The sequence below is a fragment of the Pleurodeles waltl genome, chromosome 10, assembly GCF_031143425.1.
Source record: "Pleurodeles waltl isolate 20211129_DDA chromosome 10, aPleWal1.hap1.20221129, whole genome shotgun sequence".
NCBI lineage: Eukaryota > Metazoa > Chordata > Amphibia > Caudata > Salamandridae > Pleurodeles > Pleurodeles waltl.
Window position 1 is genome coordinate 1,053,158,196 of NC_090449.1, and position 25,340 is coordinate 1,053,183,535.

The window sequence follows — 25,340 nt, forward strand, 5'->3', positions numbered from 1 at the left end:
TAAGTAAGCTAAAATTGCCAATTGGGTGTAAGCCAATGGTACCATATTTTAAGGAGTGAGGAAACATACTTTCACACTTGCTAGCAGTGGTAAACTGCACAGAGTCCTAAGGCCAGCAAAAACGACATCAGCAAAAAAATAGAGGAGGAAGGCATAAGGTGGGGAAGAAGACCACCCTTTGGCTGGCCGTTCTAAAACACTGCACCTGCTGAGCTGTTGCTGTACCGATTTCCGTGCACAGTTAATGTATTGTGACCCTTTATTTGAATTACTGGTGGCAGTGCACTCTGTGTGCTGCCACCACCTACATTTCAGTGTTGTCTGCCTTTCTAACACCGTATACTGTAGGTGCATTGTCCCCACCAAACCTTTGCTTTGCAATCCTCATTTATGGTTATTCCCCCATCAGAGTGGCTGATGCCTCTGCAGCTCGTATACTGTTATAACAATAATCCTCAGCATCCTTTACACTGCAGAATAACTGGTCACCCTCATCTCTCTGTACTGCACAGTGCATATGGCATATATCTGCATACTGCATCTCGCATTGCATCCATTCTTGTATGAGTGCCCAACAATGAACCCAACTCTGTGGTCCATGGAAAATCTGTTTCTTCTGTAATGAAAACACCACTGACTGCCCATTAGTTCGCCTTCACTTTATTGTCATCGGTCAGGCTTATATAGATAAAAATCCCACCAGACACACTCATCATACCATGTTTCTTCACACTCCACAAGATAATCAGCACAGTGGCAATGATAGCATCCTCTTAATAGATCCCTCACCTTATGTTCTTCTCGACCCACTCTGGAGAATATCCCAATCACAACTATTGCTCATAGGTATCTACCATCCCCTTCGATCACCTCATGCTACTTCCGTCGTGGTCACTGGTGTCCTTAAAGTAGACCTGAAAAACCCGCTAGGACCACAATCTGTTCAACCAGTATCTTTCACTCACCAGTTCCATCAACCATGGTGGTAACTCTACTGTATATATCATTCTTCTTTCAAATTCACTCTCAAATAACTTCCCTGCCCTCTACACCCTGCCATCAACCCCTTCTCTTCAGATCATTCAGTAGTTAACATGTGCAGAACTGCCCTTGGCACTCAGAGACATAAGATTGTTTGTAACTGAGAACTAAAAACACAACCAATGCTTCCTCCTTTGTCAACAACCTCCTTGTATTTCAGCTTCCTTACCTATCAATAGAAACCCCTCACATCAGTCATCACTTCACACATGCAGATGGGCACCCTCACATCTCTAACCTGAGCCTCCTCACTCTGCAAGCCCTGCCCCTGCATATCCTTGGCATTTAGGTCCTTTAACTGCATTTGATGAAATGTTCTTCCTGCCCATTTCCGGGCAATAGCATCACTTTGACTCTTTAAATGGGTCAGAAAGAAGATAGGATGAAACTAGAAAATCCAGTCTGCTGACCTATTTGCCCTTTACTCATCAGCACCCACTGCACAGGATATACCGCCACTGATTGCATGTAGAAAATAGGTGCAATTTTATATATGTGTGTAATATCATGTTGTGTCTGTTGTCCTTATTTTAATTTACAATGGCAACCTCTTTAATGGAACCAAGCACTGTTTAATGACAATATGGCCCGCTTATTACTCTGTATTGCGCCCATGGCAACTATGGCTGAACAAATAAATAAATAGAGATACAAATGAGTGACTTTTTTTAATATGTCCCTTGGCGGCAGGCGGACTGTGTTTCCAGATTTCTTGCACATGTGAGAGTGTGCTCTGTGAGGCAGTGTTGCTTTGAAATGTCATTTTGTACAGCTGAAAGAAGATTCATCAAGTTCTAGTTTATTCTAATTAGGAAAATCGGGCCAAGTTTTATTTATATACCAGAAAAAGGAAATTAAAAATGTGTGGCAATGTAACTAATTATACTCCAAATAGGAAAATAATAGAAGGGTGTGTAAGACGTTGAAACAACTCCCACAGCAAAGTTTACAACTTTTATTTTTTAAACATTCAAAATCCATCCTAGAGGCTAGATGCTGCTGAGTTACACACAGTCGTGGCAGGCGACTGGGAAAAGTGGAGGGGCAAAAAGAACAAAAATAAAAAAATATAGAAAAAAAATAAAACTTACCTGAAGCTCACCTCCGCACCGCCACACTCCAGGCATAGGCTCCCAGCCTGCCCTGCGGCCAATCATGATGCTGCTCAGAGCAACGTTATGAATTGGCTGGAGCACCCTGGCTGGGAGCTCCAACACAGACTAGGAGCCTGAGCCTGCTATCTCAAACCAGCAACACAGTGCCAGGTTGGCGAGAGCCCTGTTCGCATGTGTGTTTGGCAGGCCCAAGATGGCCGGCTAAGCATACATGTGCACTGAGAGGAGTGCCCTGTGCACACCCCTCCATGGGAGTGCCCTGTGCACACCCCTCCATGGCTGTCATCCCCTGATGGCCCGCCCCTTTTAAAAACAAATCAATAATAAACATAATTTATTATCATTTTATTTTTAAAGGTTTGCAGCTCCTGCTGCTGGTGGGGGCGGGGAGGTTACGCTCTTCCTCCATAGTGGAAGAGCCACCCATGGCTATTGTAATCCAAAGGGAAAATGGCACAGTCTAGGATATGGGCTGCATTGGTGTGTTTTGAAGTGGATCGGTGTCAGGTGTTTTTGAACTGGGTCATGTACATTGTATTTGCCTATTCTGTTCCATTCACAGGTCTCCACCCAGGGGGCTAAGGCCTCCATACCCATGGTGGAGGTTCCTGCCCCAGTGGTGGGCATTTCTGCCTAGAAGGTAGTACTTAAAAAACAACTATAAAGTTACTTGTAGTAATTCTATATCATGTTTACCTTGATAGAAGGCTCCACCCCTTCGCTTGAAATTGTGATTAGCAAAAAAGTAATCAGTTACACCCAGGCGTAGTAGTAAATATACACATGAGTAAATGTATGCACATTTCACTTTTCTAAGTCAGGCCTTTTGAATAAGGCAACAAGGTTTATACTTGCAGTAAGTGTAGTCCACAGAGATATTGTGATCACAGTTATAACATCTATTTACATGGCAATATTGGGACCACTGGCGACAGGGTAAAATCTCCACAGAGGTATTTCAGCTCCGATGGGGCTCTCTTTAAAAGAACACAGGGTCCTCTTTTGAAAAGTACATTTCTGTAGTCACTCTGGTTGTGTGTGTTTTTTTTACACAGTTAGTAAAATTGATTGAACAATAAGATGAATGTAAATTACCTTTAATTGTATGTGGCATTTTATTTTTCAATACCTTTAATTCAATTCCCTCGAATTAGTGATGCCATTCGTGGAACCAGCAGTAACATGTTTCTTATGTCACCACTAACTACGCAACCATTTCTTAATTCAACCGCAAACGGTTCCATGTGAAGTGTACCATGCTATAGATTGGAACCAGATGCTCAAGCTTACTTCAAGCACTCCATGAGATTCAGTAACTCTAAGCAGAAGCAAAGGGTTTATAGCACATCTGTTCTAGGAAACATTCAGTCTTACTTTACATTTCAGTACTGATCATTCATGTACTCTAGGATGGCAACAATTCTACACTCGCCCTTAGATTACCAGGTGAATCACTGGCACTATGGAAACCATATCAGTCTTCTGGAGTGGTAGTCGCTGCTTCTTCCCACCATACAGACCACCCATCATTCACTCACAACCCGCAGATGGTGCAAAAGAGGTGGAACCATACTCCTTCTTAACAAATTATCTATGGTGCTACGCTCTTGCCTTCTTAAATAGTTTCATGACTTTGTAGCACTATCACTTAATTACTTGCTAATTCATACCTTGTGCCCACCTCCACCCTTTTGAAAAAGTCACTATTGTCTGTAACACCAAGGAAGAAATTCAAGCCTATCGCTACTGCAGCATCATTCACAGCAACCAGCCATGCGGAAAATCTAATACTATAACACTAGGTTCAGATTTATGTCCCATAACATTATACCACCTGGAGTACCTATGCAATTAATTATGGAATCACAGTACCATTTTATGGAATTTAGCAAACGTTTGTTGCGTTGTGGTGTATTCTAGTATTCAGCTAGTGTTTACTACCCAATGTTCCCCCTTTGTGTGGTGTGCTACTCTGTACTATTCCACTGCTCTCAACCTATTAAAATTGGTAAAAGCTTTATGATTCTAGATTCTATCCCAGAGAATGTGTTTGTTGGAATTATCATGAGAACAACCACGTGTTCACTTCTCCTGTGAACTTTAAATGCTCTTAGATGTTCCAAATCTTGACGGGCAATAAGTTTCAGAGCTTTGCATCTTATTCCAAAAAAGCGAAGCCTCCCATAGTTTTTTATTGTAAGGTGGCTGGACAACCTCTGATACTACTTTGAAGTGCAATGTACTATTATATGTATATTTTGTAATGTGATTTATAGATATACATATCAATTTCCTTGGAAAACTCTGTGAATAATGGCAGTGTTTTGAACATTGAACATTTAGCAACAGGTAGAGTCAGTGAGAGTGTGTGTAGAGCTGGAAATGTACATATTATCGGGCAAAATTGAAGGAGTCTTTTTGCCTCAAATTATGAAGGCAACGTCTATTGGAGAGTCAAATTTCAAAATCACAAGAGTAAAGATAACATGTAATGTTTGTTGGTATCTGAGGTTTAAGAAGCTGTGTCTCAGCATTGTCATTGTGTGAACGGTGCTCCTTGTGACCTCATTGGCATGTGGTATCAGGGACAGATTGGACATTATGGTTTCTCTTAAGTTCTCACTCCTCTTGATATAGCTGGCAGGGTATCAAATTCCTTGGGTCATATACCTTAGGGTACTGTTTTTGTGTAGTTGTCCACAAGTCATGAGCTCTTCATTGTGCTGTTGATCTTTGCATGGTTAATCTTCATCAGTGCAACTAAGAAGAGAAGAAAGTTGCCAAGTCTTCATTTCTAGAGGTCTTCTAACCCATACATTTTTTAAATAATTTGCATGTCATCCTTATAGTTGTAACACGTAAGGCTGAACGTTCTAATCAGGTTGGATAAGGGTGTTTAATAGATGTTGATTAGTATATGTGAGATGATTGACCTCTGAGGAAGACCACAATGTTGGGTATGAGGGATGGGTATGAAAAGTGGTGTGAACACCAAGCTTTGTCCATTTTATAGTGTTTTGCACACTCTCAGATGATGGTGATTGCATACTAGTATCTGGTGGTGTGGTTGTCAAATGCTGCTGATAAGGTCTCAGACAAGAAGGCAGCCACTCTGCCATTTTGCGCTGTGAATTTAAGGCAGTCTCATACGAATACAAGGGGTGCATCTGTGCCTCTACCTGGGGTGAATCCAGATGGTTGAGCATATGTCATGTGTTTTACTCAGTAAAATTGGAGAGTTGAGTAAAAACTATTCTTTAAGATAAATTACATAGGTTGGAGCAGATATGGAGAGTAGCTTAATGTTTTCTGAATTGGATGGACCAAGGCTCTTTTTGAGGAGTCGTGTCATCTAAGAGGTTTTTAGCTTGGCTGGAAATGTTCCTCGTTACAAGGACTTGCTTAATAAGCTTCTTGCTAATTGCCCTGCACAGGTTGTGAGAAGGATATCTTTGATATTTTGGGGGGTGGCTGGGTCTGAAGGTGATCCTAATTGTCTGCTTCTGTTGGTAATGCTGATGGATTGTTTCTCAGAGAGGGTGTTGATTGTGGTGAGAGATATCAGTTTGGTGATGTCCTTCATCATGGTGTGATCGCTAGTAGTACTGCAGTAGTAATAGTAGTAGGAGTGTTAGTTGTTTTGTCTTGAAAGTAGGTTTGTGTCTTTTGGATTTTTGAGATCAGGCATGTGGAGGTTTTGTTAAAGGATGCTTGTGGTTGTGGGGTCTCTGCAATTTGGCACTCTGGATTGCAGAATTATACTAAAATCTTCTGAAGTTCTTGTGATGGGCAGACACTTTCAATTATGCATGCGGAGCAGAGTTGTCTTTTTTGTGGATATGATTGATTTGTGGACTCTGTTACAGTATTGCAGTATGAGTCTGTTATTTTCATCCCTTGATTTCCTCCGTTTTAGGTTGCAAGTTGTTGGTTTGCATTTTCATTGTTCTTAGCTTGGCATTTAGCCATATGGTCTTCTTCATAGGGTTAACCCTGGTATTGGTCTCTTGTGGCATCTGCTTCTATAGTGTAGCAGAGATCCCAGGGTAGAATATGAGTACACCCTGAGGGCACATATTGACTGACTTTTTTTGAGTTAGGAGTTAGGTGTTGGGAGGTTCTACCTTTTCCATTGTCTCTATGTGGATTTATGGCTGTAGTAGTTACAGTCTTGGAGGTGTTATCATTGTGGCACTTCTGATGGATGTTTCAGTAGTTTCGAAAGAAGAGTGGTTGGCTGGCTTATAAGCAGATAAATTACTTCAAGAAGTTGCATCAACAATAAAAACAGGGGGGCTCACGAGACAGAAAAAACTGAAGGGATAAAGAATTTCCGGAATGTAAGGAATTAACTTTCTGAGAGTGAAAGGTTGTTATATAGAGGAACTGGATTAATTCTTTAACTGACAAATTGATTATACTAGCTCATTAAGGACATCAGAGAATATCGAAGATTAAGGGAAGTCTCACAATGGCATTCTGGTGGCCTGGTATGGACATTCAAATTGAGAGAAGCATGAGAGATTCTGTTCTATGTGCTCATACTGAGAAAACGATTAAAAGCAGAACTCAACCAATGGTCCTCAGGGAGCGTCCCAAGTCTCCATGGCAGGAAATAGCCTTCCATATATTAGGGCCAATATATGGAGGAGTTCAAGAACTGTATGCTATGGTGGTAGTTGACATGTATTCTAGGTGGCCTCAAACGTTTATTACAAAAGGAATAGAGACCAAACATGTAATTACATTTCTTAAACGGTTGATTTCAAGGGAAGGTTCACCTCAGACAATCTTAACGGATAATGGAGTACAACTAGTATCACGGGAGATGGAGGAATTTTTACGAGATTGTAATATACTTCATCAGAAATGTGCATTGTTCCATCCTGAGACAAATGGAATGGGAGAATGTTTTAACAGAGTATTGAAGGAAACTATACATATGGCTAAAGCAAGTAGTTTAGTTTGGAAAGTAGAACTAGAAAAGAAAGTGGAAATGTATAGGTTTGCACCACACCCTACCACAGGCAGAACTCAGTTTGAATTATTCTGTAATAGAAGATCAAATACTCGTGTGATACCAGGCTGGGTCAACAATTTGATTGAAAAGCCAAAGGAAAATGTAAAAAATTATGACTGGAGCCTGAGAGAAGAAAAGAAAATTGAACAAAGCAAAGCGAACTTTGACACAAGGAAGTCAGTCAAAACAACAAAAATTGGGGTTGGTGAGAGGGTGATTGCAAAGAGATTTTGTAACAAAACCAAGTGTGTGAAACTTTCAAAACCCATGAGAGTGATCAGGTTCACCTAACAGAGAAGTTGCACCTGGCAGTGACATCAGAACATCAAGCAGCCAAGCGACTGCCTTCAATGCAGCTGTAGCATCCTCTCTAGGATTCGAGATGCCAAGCAATGCAACAGGGTCACAGACCTCTGGACCCTGCAACCATAGTTTGGGACTGTTACAAGCAGGGTTTTAAGTGGGCTGGGTCCTGCCGGTGCTCAGCACCGGCAGTTATAAAAAGCAGGTGCTGAGACGGGGCTCTGGGGCTCTCGGTTATTGCCCTCACTCTCTGTATGAAAAAAATCTTTAAATCGACATCAGAACCACCCTTCACTGACTTTGATGTCACTTCAAAGAGACGCCTTATACTGTAGTTACTTCACTCTCATCATTTCAGAACTGAGGCATTTTCAATATTTTAAACAAGGAAGCCATTGCTGTACTTGTTTATCTTATGCAACTAACAACCATTGACAAAGCCAATAGTCCTGGCTTGTTTTAGGTGTAATTGCAGTTGTATTATTAGATATCGGGATGCACTGACAGAAAGAAACAGCAAAATACCACTTGGGCAGCACACTATGCTAAGCACAACTTTTAGCTTCCATGTTTTAAGCCACGCCCTTAATTATACAGGCCACGCCCTTTAAGAGACCCTCCCACACCCTTAAAGCCCTGCTTGCAAGACAACAAATGCACCAGTGAACATTATTCTGCCCAGCATGTTGTGTGACATTGTTTTCTATACAATTAGCATCGTCTTACACTGGGCTCCATATAAAGAATGATTGGCACAGGTTTTCTGTTACACTCAAAACCTACATCGATCAACAATTTTTAAAAAACGACTTTAACACAGACCTCTTTTATTTCTGAGGTAGATCCCAGCGGTGTCACCACTCACTTTAACACTTTCTATTTCTGTTATTTAATTTGGCGCCTAACGTTACACAGGAGAATTTTAGTTTCCCTCACTTGGAGAGTTTAGACAGCCAGTTCTTAACATGATTATACAATCCTTTAAGCTGGGGTATGCGGTGAAAAACGTCCTTTTAGGGGTAACAGCTGTTCCATAATAAACACGATTTACTGGCGCTTCCAGTCTTTTGTTTAACTGAGTTCAAAGGGGAAATATCCAACATTTATAAATATTTTAAATACACTCGAGTCCCTCGGCACGTTCTGTAACGCAGAGGTTGTTTACATTTGATGTAAAACATATATTTATTATGCACTCAAAAATTAAAACAGTGCATCAGCAGACATCAGTCATACTAGAGTTCTTTAGGACATTACCATTAATATTTGTGTACAGTGTCTGGAGATTAGCTCATCTATCACTTTATGCTTCATTCTCGGCGCTACAGGTTGAATCAGACTCAAGGTGCGTCTGCGACATGCTTCACACTCAATCCACATCACAGAATTGTGAACATTTTTCTGTCTCATGGTTTTTGCACTTTCACTTGCAAACACAAAGGCGCCTGGTGAAGGGCGATGCGGTGAATAAAAAGCAGTTTTGCACGTAGGACTTCAAGACCTCGAGGAAACCTGTCCTAGCAGCTGCCTCCCAGAAGTCTTGTTTGAAACCTTTAAAAAAACTGTCCTAGCAGCTGCCTCCCAGAAGTCTTGTTTGAAACCTTTAAAAAAACTGTCCTAGCAGCTGCCTCCCAGAAGTCTTGTTGAAACCTTTAAAAAAACTGTCCTAGCAGCTGCCTCCCAGAAGTCTTGTTGAAACCTTTAAAAAAACTGTCCTAGCAGCTGCCTCCCAGAAGTCTTGTTTGAAACCTTTAAAAAAACTGTCCTAGCAGCTGCTTCCCAGAAGTCTTGTTGAAACCTTTAAAAAAACTGTCCTAGCAGCTGCTTCCCAGAAGTCTTGTTGAAACCTTTAAAAAAACTGTCCTAGCAGCTGCCTCCCAGAAGTCTTGTTTGAAACCTTTAAAAAAACTGTCCTAGCAGCTGCCTTCCAGAAGTCTTGTTGAAACCTTTAAAAAAACTGTCCTAGCAGCTGCTTCCCAGAAGTCTTGTTTGAAACCTTTAAAAAAACTGTCCTAGCAGCTGCCTCCCAGAAGTCTTGTTGAAACCTTTAAAAAAACTGTCCTAGCAGCTGCCTCCCAGAAGTCTTGTTTGAAACCTTTAAAAAAAACTGTCCTAGCAGCTGCCTCCCAGAAGTCTTGTTTGAAACCTTTAAAAAAACTGTCCTAGCAGCTGCCTCCCAGAAGTCTTGGTTGAAACCTTTAAAAAAACTGTCCTAGCAGCTGCCTCCCAGAAGTCTTGTTGAAACCTTTAAAAAAACTGTCCTAGCAGCTGCCTCCCAGAAGTCTTGTTTGAAACCTTTAAAAAAACTGTCCTAGCAGCTGCCTCCCAGAAGTCTTGTTGAAACCTTTAAAAAAACTGTCCTAGCAGCTGCTTCTCAGAAGTCTTGTTTGAAACCTTTAAAAAAACTGTCCTAGCAGCTGCCTCCCAGAAGTCTTGTTTGAAACCTTTAAAAAAACTGTCCTAGCAGCTGCCTCCCAGAAGTCTTGTTTGAAACCTTTAAAAAAACTGTCCTAGCAGCTGCTTCCCAGAAGTCTTGTTTGAAACCTTTAAAAAAACTGTCCTAGCAGCTGCTTCCCAGAAGTCTTGTTGAAACCTTTAAAAAAACTGTCCTAGCAGCTGCCTCCCAGAAGTCTTGTTGAAACCTTTAAAAAAACTGTCCTAGCAGCTGCCTCCCAGAAGTCTTGTTGAAACCTTTAAAAAAACTGTCCTAGCAGCTGCCTCCCAGAAGTCTTGTTTGAAACCTTTAAAAAAACTGTCCTAGCAGCTGCTTCCCAGAAGTCTTGTTGAAACCTTTAAAAAAAACTGTCCTAGCAGCTGCTTCCCAGAAGTCTTGTTTGAAACCTTTAAAAAAACTGTCCTAGCAGCTGCCTCCCAGAAGTCTTGTTGAAACCTTTAAAAAAACTGTCCTAGCAGCTGCCTCCCAGAAGTCTTGTTTGAAACCTTTAAAAAAACTGTCCTAGCAGCTGCCTCCCAGAAGTCTTGTTTGAAACCTTTAAAAAAACTGTCCTAGCAGCTGCTTCCCAGAAGTCTTGTTGAAACCTTTAAAAAAACTGTCCTAGCAGCTGCCTCCCAGAAGTCTTGTTGAAACCTTTAAAAAAACTGTCCTAGCAGCTGCCTCCCAGAAGTCTTGTTTGAAACCTTTAAAAAAACTGTCCTAGCAGCTGCTTCCCAGAAGTCTTGTTTGAAACCTTTAAAAAAACTGTCCTAGCAGCTGCCTCCCAGAAGTCTTGTTGAAACCTTTAAAAAAACTGTCCTAGCAGCTGCCTCCCAGAAGTCTTGTTGAAACCTTTAAAAAAACTGTCCTAGCAGCTGCCTCCCAGAAGTCTTGTTGAAACCTTTAAAAAAACTGTCCTAGCAGCTGCCTCCCAGAAGTCTTGTTTGAAACCTTTAAAAAAACTGTCCTAGCAGCTGCCTCCCAGAAGTCTTGTTGAAACCTTTAAAAAAACTGTCCTAGCAGCTGCCTCCCAGAAGTCTTGTTTGAAACCTTTTAAAAAACTGTCCTAGCAGCTGCCTCCCAGAAGTCTTGTTTGAAACCTTTAAAAAAACTGTCCTAGCAGCTGCCTCCCAGAAGTCTTGTTTGAAACCTTTAAAAAAACTGTCCTAGCAGCTGCCTCCCAGAAGTCTTGTTGAAACCTTTAAAAAAACTGTCCTAGCAGCTGCCTCCCAGAAGTCTTGTTTGAAACCTTTAAAAAAACTGTCCTAGCAGCTGCCTCCCAGAAGTCTTGTTTGAAACCTTTAAAAAAACTGTCCTAGCAGCTGCTTCCCAGAAGTCTTGTTGAAACCTTTAAAAAAACTGTCCTAGCAGCTGCTTCCCAGAAGTCTTGTTGAAACCTTTAAAAAAACTGTCCTAGCAGCTGCCTCCCAGAAGTCTTGTTGAAACCTTTAAAAAAACTGTCCTAGCAGCTGCCTCCCAGAAGTCTTGTTTGAAACCTTCAAAAAAAAACTGTCCTAGCAGCTGCCTCCCAGAAGTCTTGTTTGAAACCTTTAAAAAAACTGTCCTAGCAGCTGCTTCCCAGAAGTCTTGTTGAAACCTTTAAAAAAACTGTCCTAGCAGCTGCTTCCCAGAAGTCTTGTTGAAACCTTTAAAAAAACTGTCCTAGCAGCTGCCTCCCAGAAGTCTTGTTGAAACCTTTAAAAAAACTGTCCTAGCAGCTGCCTCCCAGAAGTCTTGTTTGAAACCTTTAAAAAAACTGTCCTAGCAGCTGCCTCCCAGAAGTCGTTTGAAACCTTTAAAAAAAACTGTCCTAGCAGCTGCCTCCCAGAAGTCTTGTTTAAAACCTTTAAAAAAACTGTCCTAGCAGCTGCCTCCCAGAAGTCTTGTTTGAAACCTTTAAAAAAACTGTCCTAGCAGCTGCTTCCCAGAAGTCTTGTTGAAACCTTTAAAAAAACTGTCCTAGCAGCTGCCTCCCAGAAGTCTTGTTTGAAACCTTTAAAAAAACTGTCCTAGCAGCTGCCTCCCAGAAGTCTTGTTTGAAACCTTTAAAAAAACTGTCCTAGCAGCTGCTTCCCAGAAGTCTTGTTGAAACCTTTAAAAAAACTGTCCTAGCAGCTGCTTCCCAGAAGTCTTGTTGAAACCTTTAAAAAAACATATAAAGACACTCTAAACATGGGACGAAACATATTTAAGTAAAATTGCAATATTTTGTGGTTCAGGTTCACTGAGTTCCTCTAGGTTTTCAGAAAGTTTCCAACTTCCTTTTAAATCACCAAGAGTCGCATGTGAAGCTGCAGTTGTCATAACTTCCTCGGACTCCTCACTCATGTGTAACAGAAATATAGCAGATGGTCGGTTCTCTGTGACAAAAAGTAATGCACATGAGAACACCTGCCTCCTACCTTTTGTTCTTTTTCTTAATCCATGAGAAAAGACTTTTAATTGTGAACACCTGTCCCCTACGCCCCATCGTTTGGGAAGAGCCCCTTTCAGTATCCCACCTTGAAAACGGCTCCACATCTTCTTTATTAGGAGTCAACTTCCAATTCTATGTCAGGACCGGAGGCTCCGATTATGCTTTCTCTTTACTGACTTAAAATAGCAGCCAATCAAATACAAGTAAACAAAAAACTAAACATCCCATGATGCTCCACATAATGTCACATGGTCCAATCACCAATCAAGACCTTTGTCCATAAGACTCATGACCCTCGACGTCACTTCCTCTTTCTTTGCTGCTTCGCAGCAGATAAGTGCCTCAAATTTTACTATTAATATTGTACATGTTTATTGTGTCTTTATATGCATTTGTGTGTTGAATTCAGCATCACGATCTAGTGCGCTTTATTTAATTGTGTAAGCGGGTCTTGCGCTGTTATTTTATCGGCCTTTATCACCGATTTTGTATGCCCGAATATTGTGGAGCGGGAGCGTTGCTGCGTGTGCTCCACGCAGTCTTTTTTCCCTTGTTTGACCTCGTACGCGCGCACGCATCTCGTTCCCGAGCTGATCCTCAGTTTCGTTTTCTGAGGGATCAGCTCGTCGAGTGCTGCGTACATGTGACTTGGCACTCTAAGCTCATCGATTTAAGTGCTCCCAGACGCCCCGTTCGTGAGTTAACATGGGTTGTAAAATTCATATTAGGCTTCTGCCTAGAGTGCCATCAGGCAGCTCCCTCCATGTTTTATAGTGGGCACACACAGTGGTTTGGCTGTTTTGGGGTTTTTGCACTCCCCCTGCTATTTAAAAGAATACTAAAAGATTTGTATATAATTATAAGTCAGATACTTCTATTATTGTCTACATTTTTTCCCTACTAATTACAAAATGGCTCAGTGGGATAATCAAGACACTGAATATTAAACAGAAGAATTGGGGAACCAATTAGAAGTTAATTTAGTGGAAGGCCTTGATACTAGGGTCCAGCAATCAGTTAATGATGCTCTTGTGAGAGCTTTGGGTCCCTTCTCAGGGCAACTCTTTGATTATGCACGCTCTCAAGGTTGGGTAAAAGGTCAGCAACCTCAACCTGAAGGAAAAAAGGCAAAAGCAAAAACTTTGGAAGAGCCTAACACTGAAATTAGTGGACTTCATGCAGACGCATTTGAGAAACTTTGTAAGAAGCATAGTGGTGAACATAATTATAGTTAAAAAAATGATATTTCTTTTTCTCCTTCCTCCTCGGATAAAGATTCCTCTTCTGAGGCTTCGGACGACTCGGAACCTCCAGTTCCTAGTAAGAAAGCAAAGAAGGTTGTTCCGTCTTGTCATGTTTTAGATTTCGATCCCACAGAAATTATGCACCCCAGAGCTTCCAATTGGGTTCCTCCTCCTGAGGTGGCCCAATATGTGCAGGCTAACATTAGAAACATTTTGATAAAGAGGTTCGTTCTCGATTGAGAGCTGAGTGTCCCAGACCGGATTTAGAGGGTAGAGTCTCTGATACCCCTGAAATAGACCCCTCTACGGTTACATTTATGAAGAAGTTTGCTAAGGATCCTAAAAAAGGATTGGATAGATCATGGCGTAATTGCCAAGATAAACTTTTAGACCTTTTCGGCCCTCTGACTAAGATTTTTGAGATGGCTTACCTGGCTAAAGAATCAGGATCTCCTGTAGACACAGACGTCCTTATCAGTTGGGCTTAAAGAGCTGTTTGTCAGTTAGGAAACACTAATTGCGCCATATCTTCCAAACGCAGGAAATCTATCTTGATGCGCATCGATCCTAAACTGTCAGATCTAGCATTTTCTGAAGCGGGTCCTTCGGCCGAAGGTCTTCTTTTTGGGTCCTCATTTATTAAAGATCTAGCCAAGTTCTGTTCCACCTTTTCATCACTAGGCAAAGCCCAGATGTCTCTTAAAGTTTTTAGACAGGCCTTTTTGTCAGGGCCGGTCGTTACGGAGGATGCATGCCCGGCCGAGGAACATTCAACAGTCCTCAGAACTATTACCCCAGAGGCAGAGGAGGTTGGTATGGTGAGCAGGACTCCATCTTCTACTCCACTCGTCCTGGAGGAGGATGCTGTCGCTTCCGCAGAGGCTCTCGGAGAGGGCAGCAAGGAGCCATACAGGACACTAGTTTCGCAGGTGAGCATTATTCATTTTTCTCAGGTCACACTTGGGGGCAGAGTGGCATTGTTTTTGAGAAATTGGAGAAAGATCATCGGAGATCCTTGGATTCTCCAAACGGTCATGGGTTTTCACCTAGAGTTTAACAGTCCACCCAAACAACACAATCCTCCTCTTCAGATGTGTTTTTCCCTTGAATCTTTTATAGACAAAGAGGTCCAGGTCTTGTTAGAAAAAGGTGCCGTGCAGTTTTCCCCCCCTCATCCTTACGGTTTTCTCAGCCCTATTTTTGTAGTAGACAAAAAAGGGGAGGACACTGCTAAGTCTTGAACTTAAAGGATTTCAATAATTTGATCCTGTACAGACATTTCAAGATGGAGGGCATCCACATGTTAAGAGATATTCTATTAGAAAGAGATTGGATGGTCCATCTGGACCTAAAAGATGCTTATCTGTCGATTCCAATTTTTCCCCCTCACAGGAGATTCCTACAATTTCAGTGGAAAGGTCAGTATCTAGTGTTCCTTGCTCTCCCATTCGGTCTGTCATCAGCCCCTTGGTGCTTCACGAAGCTACTGAGACCTGTGATGGAATGGTTAAGAACCAAGGGTGTCCGGTTGATCATATATCTGGACGATATTTTACTGATGGCTCAATCTCCCCAAGTCCTTCTGTCTCATTTGAACTGGACCATCAGTCTTCTGCAAGATTTAGGTTTCCTTATCAATGTGCAGAAGCCATTGTTGAAACTGACTCAGGTGATAGACTTCCTGGGTTTTCAGATAGACTCAGTCCTATGTCAGCTTTTTCTGCCCTCTCAGAAAATTCGCAACATCAAGAGGGAATTGAGGTCGCTTCTGGCCAGCTCGACGGTTTCTTTAAGGAACATAGCCAGGGTAGTGGGATTGTTAGCCTCATCTATTCAGGGGATCTTCCCAGCTCCTTTACATTACAGAGCTTTACAGAGACTCAAGATCAGACATCTACAACAGGGTCTGAGTTACTCGGAACAGATCCCATTGACTGTCGAGGTAAGATCAGAGATTCAATGGTGGCTCCAGCATATGGAAGCCTGGAATGGCAGAGCGATCTTCGGGTCTCACTCAGAGGTGGTGATCGAATCCGATGCCAGCCGTTGGGGTTGGGGAGCCTGTTGCAACTCTCTAGTGACAGGAGGCAGATGGTCAGAATGGGAAGAAACCTTACACATCAATTGCCTGGAACTTCTGGCGAGTTCCTTTGCCATAAAGAGTCTCTCCCCTCAGAAGACAGATTGTTGCATACTTTTGCGGATGGACAATGTCTCAGCAGTGAGGTATGTCAACAAACTGGGGGGGACGAAATCCAGAATTTTGGCAGAGATTGCCAAGGATTTTTGGCATTATTGTCTGACACAACGATTAGTGGTTATAGCGGAATATCTGCCGGAGGACCAGAACATTGTAGCGGATTGGAATTCCAGATACCTGACAGATTCCAGCGATTGGAAACTAGATCCAACGATTTTCTCTCAGATAACCAAAGAATGGGACAGTTGCGATGTAGACCTGTTTGCATCTCGCCTCAATTTTCAGATTTCAAAATTTTTCATTTGGCGCCCAGATCCTTGTGCAATGAAGATGGATGCATTTCTCCAAGTCTCAGATTCAGGGTTATGCTTTTCCGCCATTTCTGATGATTGCCAGGGTGTTGTCTCAGGTTCAGAGACAGAAGACAGAGCTTGTTCTAGTGACACCCTTCTGGGGAGCACAACCTTGGTTCCCTGTAGCTCTGCATTTAGCTTGTGCCTCTCCTCTTCTCATCCCTCCTCGTCGGAATCTTCTTCTGAATCCGGAGGGCATTCACCTTCCTATGATATCGTCAGGGAAGTTGACCCTATTGGCTTGGTTGATTTCAGGTCCAGATGGAGTTCCCCAGGCCTTTCGCAAAAAAGCTGAGGATTTCATTAAACAGGCCTGGGCCGGTAGTATCCATAAAAGGTATGAATCAGCCTGGTGCAGATGGAATAGTTGGTGTGATAGAAGAGGTGCCAATCCGGTGGAAGCACATATTGAGCTGATCATTAACTTCCTAGCGGAATTAGCTAGTTCTGGTTTAGCATATCGTACGATCAATAATTTTAGATCAGCCATTTCAGCGGGACATATACATTTTGAAGGTAAACCTATTGCTGAACATCCTTTAATTTGTAAATTGCTGAGGGGGTATACGTCTCTCTAAACCGCCTCAAGAAAAATATTCAGTTTTATGGGATGTTAATGTTATTTTAAAATTCTTAGATTCTTGGCCTGCCAATAGGTATTTATCTCGCAAGCAGCTTTTGGCAAAATTGACCATGCTTCTATGTCTCGTTTCTTGTAAAAGAGTGTCGGATGTCAGAGCGCTAGACTTATCTGGTAGGGTATATTCCCCAGATGGAGTTACATTTACGGTGACAAGAAGGACTAAAACGAATTACAGGTCAGTATCATATCCAATGTATCCTGTCAATTCTAAGTTATGTGTAGTTCATTGTTTAAAGGAGTATGAAGCTGTTACAGAAGAGTTTAGACATGATGTTAAAGGTCAATTGTTAATTTCTTTACAAAAGCCTTTTAAACCAGTTACATCTGCTACCATAGCTAGATGGATGAGATGGTTAATGAATGAAGCAGGTACAGATACCAATCTTTTTGGAGCTCATTCTGCTAGAGGAGCTATGGCCTCAAAATCTTATGCTCTGAGTTCCCACTTGGAAGACATTATGAAGGCTGCAGATTGGTGTTCAGAAAATACTTTTCGTAAGTTTTATCACAAGCCTGTGTTGGATGTAACCTCTGTAGTAATGGAGCAGCTTTAAACTAGCATAATCGGAGCCTCCGGTCCTGACATAGAATAAAAGAAATTCTAGCTTACGCGTCAAGAATTTTCAATTCTATTAAGGACATGGAGGCGAGGATTATCCCACCCTTAGGAACAATCATTATTGAGTAAAAAATGTAACTGTTGAGATTGATGATTTATTGTTATTTTTACCCACCCAAATTAATGTCAGTTATATGAATATCAATTTATTGAAATGTATTCAATTTATTTTTAATATTACCTACCTGTTTTATTATTTATAGGTTCTGATCAGAAGAATACCTGAATTTTCACGACTTCATGTAAAGATTCGTGCATAAGCTTTTTGCTGGGACAGTTTTTTCCCTTCAAGTTGGATTCTTCAAGTTCTTGTTATCCTGTGGGAGTGGATTTTCCCGATTCCTGGCTTACGAGTTTGATGTAAGAAGTTTCGATTTCATTTTGAACTGTATCTGATTTGACCAAAGAAAGAGGAAGTGACGTCGAGGGTCATGAGCCTTATGGACAAAGGTCTTGATTGGTGATTGGACCATGTGACATTATGTGGAGCATCATGGGATGTTTAGTTTTTTGTTTACTTGTATTTGATTGGCTGCTATATTAAGTCAGTAAAGAAAGGGAAAGCATAATCCTTGCCTCTGTGTCCTTAATAGAATTGAAAATTCTTGACGCGTAAGCTCGAAAAAAAATTATTATTTGAAGGGGTGGAAGTGACAGGCAGAGATGTGTGTGTGTGTGTATCTACAAACTTGCAAGTTTGCTGATGTGTGGCAACATTTGCAGGAGTTCCCACAATCGACCCTTGAAAGGAGGATCACTTTCTATCGGAGTAAATCGTTTACAAGAGCAAATTCGCATTTTGTGAATCACAGACATTGAAAGAATGCCATTTGAGCACCTAGGTGAGGTAGGGACACTAAGGCCCATATTTATATGTTTTGCCGCAAAACTGCTATAATGCAGTTTTGCGCAAAAAGTTTAGCATTTGCGTGCGTAATTTCACAACGCCAGCTAGGCACTGTATTTATTGAATGGTGCAAGTCGGCACTAAACTTGGGATAGCGTCTTAAAAAAAGACGCTAGCCGGGTGTGGGTGGCTGTAGGGAAGGAGGGGGTTGTGCGTCAGAAAATAACGCTAGCCTGGTTAGAGGCAAAAAAAATTACTTTAACCAGACTAGCGCCATTCCCTGGCACACAACCACCAAAAACATGACTTCTGTTTTAGGAAAGACAGGAGTCATGACCACCACCTCAATGGCCAGCACAGGGGGCAAGTGTCCCCTGGGCATGGCCATTGCACCCCTTGCGATGCAGGGGAACCCAGGTTAGGGCCCCCGATGGCAAAAAAAAACCTGGACTTACCTGGGATGGGGTCCCCCATCCTCCGGTGTCCCTCTGGTGGGGGTGTTCCTGGGGCTTGAGGAGGGCACATGTAGGCCTATACCATGGTGTTTAACCATGGAAATGGTTTCACAGGTACTTTAACACCTGGTCACACCCAGGCTTTAAATAATGGCGCTAAGCAAGCTTAGCGCCATTATTTAGGCCAGCCTCGCACCCATGCACCATTTTTGCATGAGGTGATAAATATGGCGCTACGGGCTTAGAGTCATTTGCATCTAATTGATGTAAGGTGGGTTCCTGCATCCAACAAATGATGGTAACTCCTTTATTTTGACCCTAGACGTGTCTAAATATGGAGGTAAGTTTGCACTGTGTTTGCGTAAAAGAAATGACACAAATGTGGATCACAAAAGTATAAATATGGACCTAACAGTTTTTGTGCATCTGGCCCTATATTTTAAATACTACGCAGCTTAGTGGGGTTGTATTAAAAATTAATTATGCTCACTTTGGGAATCATTCTAGGGGCCCCTCCCTAGAAAGTGGGGTAGTCAGCCTGTCATAGACATAGGCCCTAGTACAAGGCCCTTTATTACCTTGTTCTGTTGCTTGATTTGTAAAATACAGCAATAATTAGGAATCAATAGGCCACAGTGCCACTGCACCTGCTGCACCAACTAAAGTATTGTTATTGAGCCTGTGATATAAACATCTTCTACTTTAGCTCCTCTACCATCTGACTCCCAAGTCTTACTTTAAACTCCTGGAGCCACAAAGTGCAATTAAAACATCCAATCTCTGTCACCACATTGAGGGCCTGATTTAGATATTGGTGGTAACAGTCCCGCCGTCTGTTTTCTGTTGGAAGACCCATCCGCCGTCTTGGCAGTACGCTGGCCTGATTTAGATATTGGCTGTCCCATATGTGATAGACCGCCAGAGTCCTGCTGACTCTGCCAAAAAACTCCACTGTGTCGACGGAGCCATTGGAAATAGTGGCTGGTGGCAGGACTCCAGCCATTCTTCCCTCCAAGCAGATTACGATGGGCTTTTCAGCCAAGCCAACTGTGGCGGTGTTATCTCTACACCTACGTTGGCACTTCAGTTTTTGACTGGACACGACTGGACAAGACCTACCGTTGCTGCTTCCACTTGACCACGGAGGACACATGACCCCTTCATCACTGGGCTCAAAGGTCCGCATTACTTGTGCACATTGTGTGGTCACAGCAGATGAAGTCAGGACCACTGCAGTCAGAGACATGTCTAGGCAGTTTAAAAAAAATACTTGTGACATGCATATGTTTGGAAAACATCTGTGTCAGACACACTGATACATGAGACAGCTCAATCACATACACAATTGTTATTTTGGTGTCAGTGTTACTTGCCAAATGAATGCTGGCACCACAATAATGATAAGATCACACTTGTCAACTTTGTCCCTGGGTTCATATTGCAAGGGGACCTGTACTATTGTGCTTCTAGTTGTGTATGTGAGCCAGTACATGTATGTGTGTGTGTGTGACTTGACTGGCTGGCTGAGATGGAAGGAGTTGAAGTGGGTTATGTGGTTGTGTCAGCATGTGTGCCACTTGCATGTGGGTCTGATGCTTGTTGTGTATGTTTAGCTGTGTTTTGTGTTGCTGGTGTTTACTATTCAGGTGAGTGTTGTATGGTGGTCATTGTTGTGATGTGCGTAATTGTGCTTTTGTGTGAGTGTGTTTGTGTAGATGAATGTGTAGCTGTGTTGGTAGTTGTGGTTGTGTTGTATGTGGGTGTAGTATCAATAGTGTGTGTATGTTGTGTCATGAATGTATGGCAATGGGTGTTTTCTGCATGTACATGTGTTGTGGTGGAATGGCAATGGATAATAGTGGGTATGTAATGTGTTGTGTAGTGTGTTTAGCAGGTGGACACATATGGCCAAGTTAGAGTGTATGTGTGTGTGTAATTTATCTCTATTTCATGCCCACTGTGATTGTACACTGTAGATTTGCTCCTCCATCAGCAATCTTCTGCCAGTACACTCCCTGCAGAGCTGTAACATCTAAATAGGGTTGGCGGGAGCCTGCTAGCCTGACGGCTAGGAAGAGCACTCCGTCGTAGCAGTCGGAAGCTGAGCCACAATACATCTAAATACGGAGGTCGGAACTCCGTCGACTTGACACAGTACTCGGGTCCGCCGCTGTGGCAAGATGGCGATAATAAAGTCAAGATATAAATCAGGCCCTTAGTCACGAACAGTCAGCTTCACCCAAATGTATAGCATGCTTTCAGTCCACAAAACAGGTATGTTATGTTATGTATGTATGTATTTATTTATTTATTTCATGGTTTTATAGCACAGGCCATTTTATAACAGATCATATTATACTCCAGTCAAACTACTTAAATTTGTAATAACTGGTCAAGCTACTTGTTGGAGGTGTGATGATAATGATGCTACATATCGACAAATGTTCTTTGTGTGTCCTAAAGGTATACATTTTGGTCTCAAGTTTGGCTGATAATTTCCAAAATTACAAATGTTCATTCACCCTTTTCCATTCAGAATCTTCTTATGGGGCTATACATAACATGTGGTTTCTGTGTATGGGGCATAATTATGAGTTTGGCAGTCTTGAGACCGCCAAACTCGCAGTGGGGGTCAGACCACCAGATTATGATCCTGGCGGTCAGACCACCAGGAGACCACCGCCAGAATCAGGGATCCTGACGGGTTTGCGGCAGTCGAAGTCATGGTCAGCCACGGTGGTGCAGAGTTTGGCACCTCTGTGCTGATCACGACGAAAAGGCTGGCAGAAAGGCAGTGCTGGGGGGGCCACATGGGGGCCCCTGCACTGCCCACACTGCACACTGTGCTACGGCTGACAGTGCTCATTTCGAGGGTGCTGGAGGCACCCTCTGTGTGATGGCATTAGCCTCAGTGCACTAAGGGAGCCGAGGCCAATGCAGCCACACTGTTTCCATCAGACTGTTCGGCAGAAACGTCGTAATACGATGTGTCCGCCAGTCAGCCCGGTGGAAACATCATAATATGACGGGGGGAGGCCGCCAGGTTGACGGCGGCCTCCTCCCCATGGCTTTGGTGGTCTGTTTATCAGACTGCCAAAGTCGTAATCAGGCCCATACTTCTTGGTAAATTATTTGATTTATTAATTGTAATTGCTCTACAAACTGTCACTTGTAATTTCAATTCCCAAGATAATCTGACAGTTCCTCTTTGGTGGAACTCGGTTTGTTATAATCATAGATTAAACATACATAACTTTGTTTCGTTACAGTCAGCTATTAAACGTGATAACATATGGCTGTCAGTCTCTGAATATTTATCCAACGTTCCTGTTAAATGTCATTCTCCCGCGACTTAACATTGCATACCAACAAAAGTATATTTGGGATCTATCATTAATGTTCAGTTTGCCTTTATATTTTTATATGTTCATATACCGATTTTATTTCGTTAATTAGTACAGTTTCCTTTATTGTCTCTTATTCTACTTCACTTGATTCAGCATTTTTTCTTGCTTCCCTAAGTTTTCCATCTGTTTCTCTTTCTATTTCTTTTTTCTTTTCTTTCTCTTTCCTCTTTTTTAAATTGTCTCTCTGCTCTAAGAATACCTTACATTTCTATATGCCTAAGTATTTAATTATTTGACAGCTATTAGATTTTTTCTATATATATATAGGTCTCTTTGTTGATCAGTTATCTATTTGTTACTCTGCATTTTCCTTGGATGGGCAAATTGATTTCTTTGTGTGGAGCCCTTGCGCATACATACTATATAACTTATATTTTCTTTTACAGTTAAAAAATATAAAAAGATAAACCTGGACAAAAGTAAAAAGCAAGCCAGACCCATTCAGTAACAGAGTGCTTTTGATAGATCAAAGGACCTGCCAAGCCCTTAATAAACTCCTCAGTCAATCGATCAGGCAATCAAATTACAATCAGTGTGTGCCAGGTAGCAGGAGAAGCATAAACCACATTACGTGCCCACAGCTGGACGAGCCAAGGGACGTTTAAATATTCATGAGGACGTACTGGTGCACATTACATTAAATCTTCATAAAATCAGACTATAATCTAAGTGGGAGACTATCCTTAAAATCAATCTACAGTGAAAATATGTGCAGAAAAGGATATGGGTCAAGTGATCATAACCGAATGAGTCATAAACCTGATAACGGAGAACAGGTTAATGAACTGTTCGAATTCTGCAAAGTCTTTCATTAACATTTTTGCAGCAGCATCTTACATTACCGCTCTTTCCCAGCATCATCTTTCATTGCCACTCCTTCCCAGAAACATCTTTCATTGCTACTCTTTCCTAGCAGCATCTTACATTACCAATTTCCAGCAGATCTTACTACCAATTTCCAGCAGATCTTACATTACCGCTCTTTCCCAACAGCATCTTACATTACTGCTCTTTCCCAGCAGCATCTTACATTATCACTTTTTCACAGCAGCATCTTAGATTACCGTTCTTTCCCAGCAGCATCTTTTATTACCACTCTTTCCCAACCACATCTTACATTACCACTCTCTCCCAGCTGCATCTTACATTACCACTTTTTCCCAGCAGCATCTTACATTACCCCTCTTTCCCAGCAGCACCTTAAATTATCATTTTTTTCACAGCAGCACCTTACATTGAAAATCTTCCCCAGCAGCATCTTTCATTACCACTCTTTCCCATCCGCATCTTACATTACCGCTCTTTCCCAGCAGCATCTTACATTATCACTTTTTAACAGCAGCATCTTACATTACCGTTCTTTCCCAGCAGCATCCTTTATTACCACTCTTTCCCAACCACATCTTACATTACTGCTCTTTCCCAGCAGCATCTTAAATTATGCTTTTTCACAGCAGCATCTTACATTACCGCTCTTTCCCAGCAGCATCTTACATTACCACTCTTTCCTAGAAGCATCTTTCTTTGCCACTCTTCCCCAGCAACACTGAATACCCAGGGTCGACAAACTCATGCAAAAGTTTTCAACAATATACCTAGGGTGGCCACCATGGCAAGAGGGATGTGCTCAGTAATGCCAACAATGGTCCTTTCACTCGTTTAGGGCATCTGAAGATGACATAGCTTGCCAAAAGAAGCAGAGAGCCAGGTTGCTGCCAAGAAGGGTTAATGGCATGTCAAAGAGACACCTCATTGGCCACATTTAGACTCACATGTTCAACACATAAGAATGCAAACCTGCATTTCAAAAATACTCCAATCCCCGCCAAATATAAGGGCATATTTATAAAAAGTGGTGCATCATGTCATGATGTGCCACTTTTCTTGTGCCCCATTGCGCCCCCTAACTTCACTGTGTGTGCACCGTATTTATGATACGGCTCACCACGGCGCACATTAGGGAACTATTGTCAAAGATTTTTATGCTAGTTTGGTGCTTTGCAGGATTTCGGCAAAATGTTGACACTAGTCCTCAAAGTGAAAGGCGCCCCATTAAAAACAAAGGGAGCGTCATTTAAATACTTTCCTTGGGCAGGCATTAAAATGGCGCTCATAGATTCCACTGCACCATTTGTCTGGGCCTCCTAACGCCAGAACACCACCCTTGCATACATTATGGCTGGCGCAGGCATAATGTGACGCAGGGTTTACAAAGTGTCACGATGCGTGCATTGCACCACTTTGTAAATATGGTGCAGCGTTCTTGCCACCCTAACACCACATAAGCATTAAAAAAAATTACGCTAATGTGGCGCAAGGTGGCACAAAGGGCTCATAAATATGTCTCATAGTCCTTGAGGCCAATTTGTGCGTATCTATCTGTTTCCCTCTAAGGGAGGCACAGTTTCTCAGACTCTGCTCAGAATCTCCACAAACCAGAATCCCAGGTTCATTTGTACTCCAAGCCTCCAAAGACCCCTAGGCTTCTGGTCACCCTAAATCTCTTGTGAACCCCATGATCTTTTTGGAGATTTGTGACCAAATGCCACCTATGTCTTCACTATAACCCTAACATTCCTAGCTAGTTAACCTCCTGTGACCCCTATTTGACCTTATGTGACCCTAAGACTCCTGTAACCTGATGGGTCTTTTCACCCTCTGGGCCTCCTGTGTTCCAGCGGCCTCAGTGGTTACAATCCTTCTGCGGTCATAGGTCCACTAAAGTTCCTTTCAGTCCCTGAGTGTCCTGTCAACACACATATTTTGAAAGGGCACTGCGAGTCCTGGGCACCAGTGATGCTTCAGGTTCGATCGAAACCTTAATTTTGCTTGGAGTCCCCTGCCACATTCTGTCTCCTTACAATACTGTCATCCACATCTCTGGGTCTTCCCTGCACATTTCCAATGCATCTTTCAGTGTTTTACCCTGGTTGCCAGGTTCCCGCTGTTCTGAGTGCTTCTATGTTCCACTCACAGTTGCATCTTCAGTAGGACCACATGTTAAGCCCTTGATAAGAATCTTTTCTCTGATTGGAGGATTGGAGGAAGATCCAGAGACATTGCATCACTACTGGATGCTCCCTTGGATTTTAAATTGTTAACTAAACTTCTTCCTGTGTTAGAGGAACTGTAAAATAATTGGGTTTGTTAGTGCAAGTAATACATTTGAAACTGACCTGTTACTGGGAACCACATACCCCAGTGAAGCACTTGGCTCTCAGTGTAGCAAAGCAGACCACTCAA